Consider the following 9,285-nt stretch of genomic DNA (forward strand, 5'->3'; position numbering starts at 1 on the left):
GGCCAGCCTTAAAGTGTTGGGAGCGTTTGGAGGTCCAACCATCACGCCCGCCAATCCCACTACCACCACAGTGTGAAACTGGCAGCGGTAGTTACCTAAAGGCCAAGACCAAGGCAGAAACTACACTTAGCCAAAAGGCCTAGAAGCAAAACTCATGGTTGTTCCTCTCCACAGAAATCTTTAGTTCCATCTTTACCAACAACATTAACGGCATCTGCATGCCTTTCCAAATCAAAAGAACTCAAGCTTTATTTCTCCAAGGAAGCCCAGCATTAGCCAGGCATCAAAAAAATCGCCAAAACTCATGGTTGTTCATCTCTACAGAAATCTTTAGGAAAAAGACAAAAGATTGAATCATTTTAAAAGGAAACCAGAGTATAACCCGGCAGAACACAGATGCTGTTCAACTCATGGTGACTCCAATACACCTTAATTTGCATGTCTGTACAGTTTCATGGGGGTAAGAATCAGCAGGCATGCGTAACAATCGACTTCTTCAGAACAATATAAGACGCACGGCTCAGCAGAAGACAGATGCTGATCAACTCATGGTGACTCCAAGACACCCTAATTTGTATGTCTGTGCAGCTGCATGGGGGCGCGAATCAGCAGGCACGCGTAGCAATCGGCTTCATCAGAACAATATAAGATGCACGGCCCAGCAGAACACAGATGCTGTTCAACTCATGGTGACTCCAAGACGCCTTAATTTCACATGTCTGTGCAGCTGCATGGAAGCGGGAATCAGCAAGCATGCACAACAATCGGCTTCGTCAGAACAATATAAGACGCACGGCCCGGCAGAACACAGGTGTTGTTCAACTCATGGTGACTCCAAGACACCCTAATTTGCATGTCTGTGCAGCTGCAAGAGGGCGGGAATCAGCAGGCACGCGTAAACATCGGCTTCATCAGAACAATATAAGACGCACAGCCAGGCAGAACACAGATGCTGTTCAACTCATGGTGACTCCAAGACACCCTAATTTGCATGTCTGCAGCTGCATGGGGGCTGAAATCAGCAGGCATGCGTAACAATCAGCTTCAGCAGAACAATATAAGACGCACGGCCCGGCAGAACACAGATGCTGTTCAACTCATGGTGACTCCAAGTCACCCTAATTTGCATGTCTGTGCAGCTGCATGGGGGCAGGAATCAGCAGGCACGCATAACAATCGGCTTCATCAGAACAATATAAGACGCAGGGCCCGGCAGAAGACAGATGCTGTTCAACTCATGGTGACTCCAAGACACCATCATTTGCATGTCTGTGCAGCTGCATGGGGGCGGGACTCAGCAGGCATACGTAAAAATCTGCTTCATCAGAACAATATAAGATGTACGGCCCGGCAGAACACAGATGCTGTCCAACTCATGGTGACTCCAAGACACCCTAATTTGCATGTCTGTGCAGCTGCATGGGGGCGGGTATCAGCAGGCATGCGTAAAAATCGGCTCCATCAGAACAATATAAGACGCACGGCCCGGCAGAACACAGATGCTGTTCAACTTATGGTGACTCCAAGACACGCTAATTTGTATGTCTGTGCAGCTGCATGGGGGCAGGAATCAGCAGGCACACGTAACAATCAGCTTCATCAGAACAATATAAGACGCACAGCCCGGCAGTACACAGAAGCTGTTCAACTCATGGTGCCTCCAAGACACGCTAATTTGCATGTCTGTGCAGCTGCATGGGGGCAGAAATCAGCAGGCACATGTAACAATCGGCTTCATCAGAACAATATAAGACGCACAGCCCGGCAGAACAGAGATGCTGTTCAACTTATGGTGACTCCAAGACACCCTAATTTGCATGTCTGTGCAGCTGCATGGGGGCGGGCATCAGCAGGCACACGTAACAATCGGCTTCATCAGAACAATATAAGACGCATGGCTCGGCAGAAAACAGATGCAGTTCAACTCATGGTGACTCCAAGACACCCTAATTTGCATGTCTGTGCAGCTGCATGGGTGCGGGCATCAGCAGGCATGTGTAACAATCGGATTCATCAGAACAATATCAGACGCACAGCCCAGCAGAACACAGATGCAGTTCAACTCATGGTGACTCCAAGACACCCTAATTTGCATGTCTGTGCAGCTGCATGGGGGAGGGAATCAGCAGGCACGCGTAACAATCGGCTTCATCAGAACAATATACGACGCACGGCCCGGCAGAACACAGATGCTTGTCAGCTCATGGTGACTCCAAGACACCCTAATTTTCATGTCTGTGCAGCTGCATGGGGGTGGGAATCAGCAGGCACGCGTAACAATCAGCTTCATCAAAACAATATAAGACGCACAGCCTGGCAGAACACAGATGCTGTTCAACTCATGGTGACTCCAAGACACCCTAATTTGCATGTCTGTGCAGCTGCATGGGGGCAGGAATCAGAAGGCACACGTAACAATCGGCTTCATCAGAACAATATAAGACACACAGCCCGGCAGAACAGAGATGCTGTGACTCCAGATGCTGTGAATCCAAGACACCCTAATTAGCATGTCTGTGCAGCTGCATGGGGGTGGGCATCAGCAGGCACACGTAACAATCGGCTTCATCAGAACAACATAAGACGCACGGCCCGTTACCTAAAGGCCAAGACCAAGGCAGAAACTACACTTAAACTTAGCCAAAAGGCCTAGAAGCAAAACTCATGGTTGTGGGGGCAGGAATCAGAAGGCACACGTAACAATCGGCTTCATCAGAACAATATAAGACACACAGCCCGGCAGAACAGAGATGCTGTGACTCCAGATGCTGTGACTCCAAGACACCCTAACTCCAAGACACCCTAATTTGCATGTCTGTGCAGCTGCATGGGGGCGGGCATCAGCAGGCACACGTAACAATCGGCTTCATCAGAACAATATAAGACGCATGGCCCGGCAGAAAACAGATGCAGTTCAACTCATGGTGACTCCAAGACACCCTAATTTGCATGTCTGTGCAGCTGCATGGGTGCGGGCATCAGCAGGCACGTGTAACAATCAGATTCATCAGAACAATATCAGACGCACAGCCCAGCAGAACACAGATGCATGTCAACTCATAGTGACTCCAAGACACCCTAATTTGCATGTCTGTGCAGCTGCATGGGGGCGGGAATCAGCAGGCACGCGTAACGATCGGCTTCATCAGAACAATATAAGACGCCCGGCAGAACACAGATGCTGTTCAACTCATGGTGACTCCAAGACATGCTAATTTGCAGACGGGTGCAACGTCAAGTGGTCCTCCTGTGAAGAGGGACCCAAACCCTGATCCCCCGGGGCGTTAGGCTCCAGACGGGGACTGAGGTACTGTGGTCCGAGCAACCGAAGCCGACACGGACCCAACTTCCTCGGAGGGACTGCCGAAACAGAACCCTCCCAGTACTAGGTGGGGCTCCCCCGAAGGGAGACCCCATGAGAGCAGGCGAACTAAGCCAGAAGGCCATGTCCACCCACTCCCAAGACGTTCAGGGCTGGCCCGAGGACCCGCACCCTACTAATCACACAGTGACAAAACGTGCACAACAAAAAAAGACAAAAAAGTGACAAACACAGGCTTAAATAAAATAAAGTGGGGGAAGGGATAGTGGAGAGGAGAGTGAAAGAAGTGGCCATTGTGGTGAAACAATGACCAGGCCCTCCGGCCAGGAATAAAAAATTCCTCCGGTCCTAGCCAAAAGGCCCGGCCCAGGAGGCAGGTGCTAAAAAAAAGCGTGTATCTGGTGCAGTGACCGTGGTATCCTTCAATCAATGTGTCCCTCACACACAGTGATCTTCAGATACCCCTGGACTGCCACTCCATAGGCTTTTCGTTCCATATCCGACCCCCCGACCGGCCAGTGCAGCCCTCCACCCCTGCCAGCTAGAGAGTCCTTCAAGGTTTTCTTGGGGAGAACTGCCGCTCAGGTAACAGCCTCCACCAATACTAGCCCCTCCAGACCCTCCGTCAACCCAGCGGATTTGCATGGCTCTACCCCGTCTTACCACAGGGCATTACCAGCGCCTCCAACCGGATCGCTGACAGAGATAGCACTTACACCAGCCAGCCAGAAGGCCAGACTAGAACTCGGCAAAAAGACCAAGACTAAGCGCAGCACCCATCCCCACCAGAAGCACCCTTCCAGATGGCTCAGACTCAACCATGGGCCGGTATTCTGTCGGGCAGCACAGCGTAGTCCCTGCTGAAACCATCCTTCCAGGTGCAATGACATCATTGGATTGCATCCACCCTCCCCATGTAGGAGGTGCTTCTGCGCTCCTCTGACAACTGATAAGGACAGATACCACACCCAGTCCCAGCCAAAAGGCTGAGAAGCGGCAGGGAAGACAACCACGATCAGCACGGCCTAGAGTGTGCAATAGCCGTGCCTCGCCCTGGGAGAACCACCTTCATGATCATGGTGTCTCCACTGCCAGGTAAGTATGTGCAGCTGCATGGGGGAAGGAATCAGAAGGCACACGTAACAATCGGCTTCTTCAGAACAATATAAGACACACAGCCTGGCTGGACAGAGATGCTGTTCAACTCATGGTGACTCCAAGACACCCTCATTTGCATGTGTGTGCAGCTGCATGGGGGCGGGAATCATCAGGCATGCAAAACAATCTGCTTCATCAGAACAATATAAGACTTACGGCCCAGCAGAACACAGATGCAGTTCAACTCATGGTGACTCCAAGACACCCTAATTTGCATGTCTGTGCAGCTGCATGGGGGCGGGAATCAGCAGGCACGCGTAACAATCGGATTCATCAGAACAATATAAGACGCATGGCCTGGCAGAACACAGATGCTGTTCAACTCATGGTGACTCAAAGACACCCTCATTTGCATGTTGTGCAGCTGCGTGGGGCGGGAATCAGCATGCATGCATAACAATCGGCTTCTTCAGAACAATATAAGATGCACGGCCCGGCAGAACACAGATGCTGTTCAACTCATGGTGACTCCAAGACACCCTCATTTGCATGTCTGTGCAGCTGCATGGGGGCGGAAATCAGCAGGCATGCATAACAATCTGCTTCATCAGAACAATATAAGACGCACGGCCCGGCAGAACACAGATGCAGTTCAACTCATGGTGACTCCAAGACACCCTAATTTGCATGTCTGTGCAGCTGCATGGGGGCGGGCATCAGCAGGCACACGTAACAATCGGCTTCATCAGAACAATATAAGACGCACAGCCCGGCAGAACACAGATGCTGTTCAACTCATGGTGACTCCAAGACACCCTAATTTGCATGTCTGTGCAGCTGCATGGGGGCGGAAATCAGCAGGCACAAGTAACAATCGGCTTCATCAGAACAATATAAGACGCACGGCCCGGCAGAACACAGATGCTGTTCAACTCATGGTGACTCCAAGACACCCTAATTTGCATGTCTGTGCAGCTGCATGGGGGCGGGAATCAGCAGGCACACGTAACAATCGGCTTCATCAAAACAATATAAGACGCACGGCCCGGCAGAACACAGATGCTGTTCAACTCATGGTGACTCCAAGACACCCTAATTTGCATGTCTGTGCAGCTGCATGGGGGGGGAATCAGCAGGCACGAGTAACAATCGGCTTCATCAGAACAATATAAGACGCACGGCCCGGCAGAACACAGATGCTGTTCAACTCATGGTGACTCCAAGACACCCTAATTTGCATGTCTGTGCAGCTGCATGGGGCGGAAATTAGCAGGCACAAGTAACAATCGGCTTCATCAGAACAATATAAGACGCACGGCCCGGCAGAACACAGATGCTGTTCAACTCATGGTGACTCCAAGACACCCTAATTTGCATGTCTCTGCAGCTGCATGGGGGTGGGAATCAGCAGGCACAAGTAACAATCGGCTTCATCAGAACAATATAAGACGCACGGCCCGGCAGAACACAGATGCTGTTCAACTCATGGTGACTCCAAGACACCCTCATTTGCATGTCTGTGCAGCTGCATGGGGGCGGGAATCAGCAGGCATGCGTAACAATCAGCTTCATCAGAGCAATATAAGACGCACAGCCCGGCAGAACACAGATGCTGTTCAACTCATGGTGACTCCAAGACACCCTAATTTGCATGTCTGTGCAGCTGCATGGGGGCGGGAATCAGCAGGCACGTGTAACAATCGGCTTCATCAGAACAATATAAGACGCACAGCCCAGCAGAACACAGATGCAGTTCAACTCATGGTGACTCCAAGACACCCTAATTTGCATGTCTGTGCAGCTGAATGGGGGCGGGAATCAGCAGGCATGCATAACAATCAGCTTCATCAGAACAATATAAGACGCACAGCCCGGCAGAACACAGATGCTGTTCAACTCATGGTGACTCCAAGACACCCTCATTTGCATGTCTGTGCAGCTGCATGGGGGCGGGAATCATCAAGCATGCGTAACAATCTGCTTCATAAGAGCAATATAAAACTCAAAGCCCGGCAGAACACAGATGCTGTTCAATTCATGGTGACTCCAAGACACCCTCATTTGCATGTCAGTGCAGCTGCATGGGGGCGGGAATCAGCAGACATGCGTAACAATCTGCTTCATCAGAACAATATAAGACGCACGGCCCGGTAGATCACAGATGCATAATGAATAATAAGTTCCAATGCGCTACTGTGAGTAAACAAAATATGTAAAAATAGTGTATAAATTATACCCGGGGCAGCTGTATCCAAAAGTGTTCACATAACACAAAAAAGAAAGAAGAATCCCCTGATGAAGTCACGAGGTGCGTGACGTAACGCCGTAGGGAGTCGATAGTCGAGACCGAGGAAAAACACTCGCACAAGCTGGAGGCCATCGGACGTAAGGCGGCATTTTTAAACGCCACGTCTGCACCTTTATACTAACGTTGTTCTGTCATTTTAAAGCGCTTCTTGTGCTACCTGCTTTTTGTTACAAATAAATACTTTTGGATTCCTAAACCTACTACACTATTGGAGGCAATCTTCTTTTCTCCCCACCCCATTGTTGTTCCTATTGGACCACCACAATTTGGAATATTTTGGAGGTATGCAGCAGTTGGAACAAACTTGAACTAAGTGACCCCAGGAGAAAGGTGACCGGAGACCCGGAGGGCATCACTATATGCGCGCCCAGAGCACCTTTATGGTATACAGCAGCTGGCACAACGTACATTGACTGACCCCAGGAGAAAGGTGATTGGAGACCCGGAGGGATATCTCTATATGCGCACATATAGCACCTTCATGGTAAGGGCACTACAACACCAATGAGGATTTTCAAACTGCTGCCTTTTACACAGAAACCTTAATATGGGAACATCTCATCATCTCCATTAATAGACTGTTTTATCAGTATCATTGTTGTATTTTACACATCCACACATCCACATTTTATACATTTTCATATATATATATATATATATTTATATATTTATTTTTATATGTGTGCTCATCTCAGTGATTTTTAGATTCACAGGGGACTGGACATCCCCAAAGTGCTTCACAGCATCTGAATATATATTTTCTCATAATATATTTTTTCGGTACGCACTGCACACTCTGAGTTTGGTCACTCATTCTTTTTTGATTGTGGTTCATTCATTCACGTATATACTTTGGTTGTGATTTGTCACATACCTGGAGCACAGATCACAGATGCAGTTCAACTCATGGTGACTCCAAGACACCCTAATTTGCATGTCTGTGCAGCTGCATTGGGGCGGGCATCAGCAGGCACGTGTAACAATCGGCTTCATCAGAACAATACCAGACGCACAGCCCGGCAGAACACAGATGCTGTTCAACTCATGGTGACTCCAAGACACCCTCATTTGCATGTCTGTGCAGCTGCATGGGGGCGGGAATCAGCAGGCATGCATAACAATCGGCTTCTTCAGAACAATATAAGACGCACAGCCCGGCAGAAAAGAGATGCTGTTCAACTCATGGTGACTCCAAGACACCCTAATTTGCATGTCTGTGCAGCTGCATGGGGGTGGGAATCAGCAGGCACGCGTAACAATCGGCTTCATCAGAAACAATATAAGATGCACGGCCCGGCAGAACACAGATGCTGTAAGAATCATGGTGACTTCTAGACACCCTAATTTGCATGTCTGTGCAGCTGCATGGGGGCGGGAATCAGCAGGCATGCGTAACAATCGGCTTCATCAGAACAATATAAGACGCACGGCCCGGCAGAACACAGATGCTGTTCAACTCATGGTGACTCCAAGACACCCTCATTTGCATGGAGTGGGAATCAGCAGGCATGCATAACAATCGGCTTCTTCAGAACAATATAAGACGCACGGCCCGGCAGAGCACAGATGCTGTTCAACTCATGGTGACTCCAAGACACCCTCATTTGCATGTCTGTGCAGCTGCATTGGGGCGGGAATCAGCAGGCATGCGTAACAATCAGCTTCATCAGAGCAATATAAGACGCACAGCCCGGCAGAACACAGATGCTGTTCAACTCATGGTGACTCCAAGACACCCTCATTTGCATGTCTGTGCAGCTGCATGGGGGCGGGAATCAGCAGGCATGCGTAACAATCTGCTTCATCAGAGCAATATAAGACGCACAGCCCGGCAGAACACAGATGCTGTTCAACTCATGGTGACTCCAAGACACCCTCATTTGCATGTCTGTGCAGCTGCATGGGGGCGGGAATCAGCAGACATGCGTAACAATCGGCTTCATCAGAACAATATAAGACGCACAGCCCGGCAGAACACAGATGCTGTTCAACTCATGGTGACTCCAAGACACCCTAATTTGCATGTCTGTGCAGCTGCATGGGGGCGGGAATCAGCAGGCACAAGTAACAATCGGCTTCATCAGAACAATATAAGACGCACGGCCCGGCAGAACACAGATGCTGTTCAACTCATGGTGACTCCAAGACACCCTAATTTGCATGTCTGTGCAGCTGCATGGGGGCGGGAATCAGCAGGCACGCGTAACAATCGGCTTCATCAGAACAATATAAGATGCACGGCCCGGCAGAACACAGATGCTGTAGGACTCATGGTGACTCCAAGACACCCTAATTTGCATGTCTGTGCAGCTGCATGGGGGCGGGAATCAGCAGGCATGCGTAACAATCTGCTTCATCAGAGCAATATAAGACGCACAGCCCGGCAGAACACAGATGCTGTTCAACTCATGGTGACTCCAAGACACCCTCATTTGCATGTCTGTGCAGCTGCATGGGGGTGGGAATCAGCAGGCATGCGTAACAATCTGCTTCATCAGAACAATATAAGACGCACTGCCCGGCAGAACACAGATGCAGTTCAACTCATGGTGACTCC

General features: G+C 49.8%; 2 non-coding genes across 2 annotated transcripts; both read right to left on the minus strand.

Annotated features, from left to right (window-relative positions):
• Positions 1 to 263: 263 nt before the first annotated feature.
• On the minus strand, positions 264 to 379 carry LOC120938296. The gene has a single exon (XR_005748934.1). It is a non-coding gene; the product is annotated as a U5 spliceosomal RNA (small nuclear RNA).
• Positions 380 to 4,266: 3,887 nt separating this feature from the next.
• On the minus strand, positions 4,267 to 4,425 carry LOC120938495. The gene has a single exon (XR_005749087.1). It is a non-coding gene; the product is annotated as a U1 spliceosomal RNA (small nuclear RNA).
• Positions 4,426 to 9,285: the final 4,860 nt, after the last annotated feature.

Source organism: Rana temporaria, chromosome 4 (assembly GCF_905171775.1).
Source record: "Rana temporaria chromosome 4, aRanTem1.1, whole genome shotgun sequence".
Taxonomy (NCBI): Eukaryota; Metazoa; Chordata; class Amphibia; order Anura; family Ranidae; genus Rana; species Rana temporaria.